This window comes from Xenopus laevis, chromosome 4S, assembly GCF_017654675.1.
Source record: "Xenopus laevis strain J_2021 chromosome 4S, Xenopus_laevis_v10.1, whole genome shotgun sequence".
Taxonomy (NCBI): Eukaryota; Metazoa; Chordata; class Amphibia; order Anura; family Pipidae; genus Xenopus; species Xenopus laevis.
Window position 1 is genome coordinate 98,155,619 of NC_054378.1, and position 402 is coordinate 98,156,020.

The following is a 402-nucleotide window of genomic DNA, read 5'->3' on the forward strand; positions in this document are numbered from 1 at the left end:
CACACATGACTTTCTGCACATCCTACTCATTTTCATATAAAATGTTCAGTCCTTTAGAAATGCAGGAGTCAGGTTTGTGACCCTATATTTAAGCTGTGCATACTGGGATTTTTTGTTCCCAAAAACAGAATATGTATTTTATTGCACACAACCCACATCCTACTGAACATACCATAAATACTGATACAACACAGCAACAATCGGTCTGGTAAAGCAATCTCACATGTCAATCCATAACAATTCAGGTTTTGTAAACAAGAAGGAAAAGTAAGGACAACAGAATGTATCTGCCCGACATAATGTCCTGTCAAGATGGACTGTTTGTTGGCAATAGACTGAGTGACTCCGTTTATATAATAGTGATGTGGGGGAATGCATCAGCACAAAGAGAAAGCACAGTCT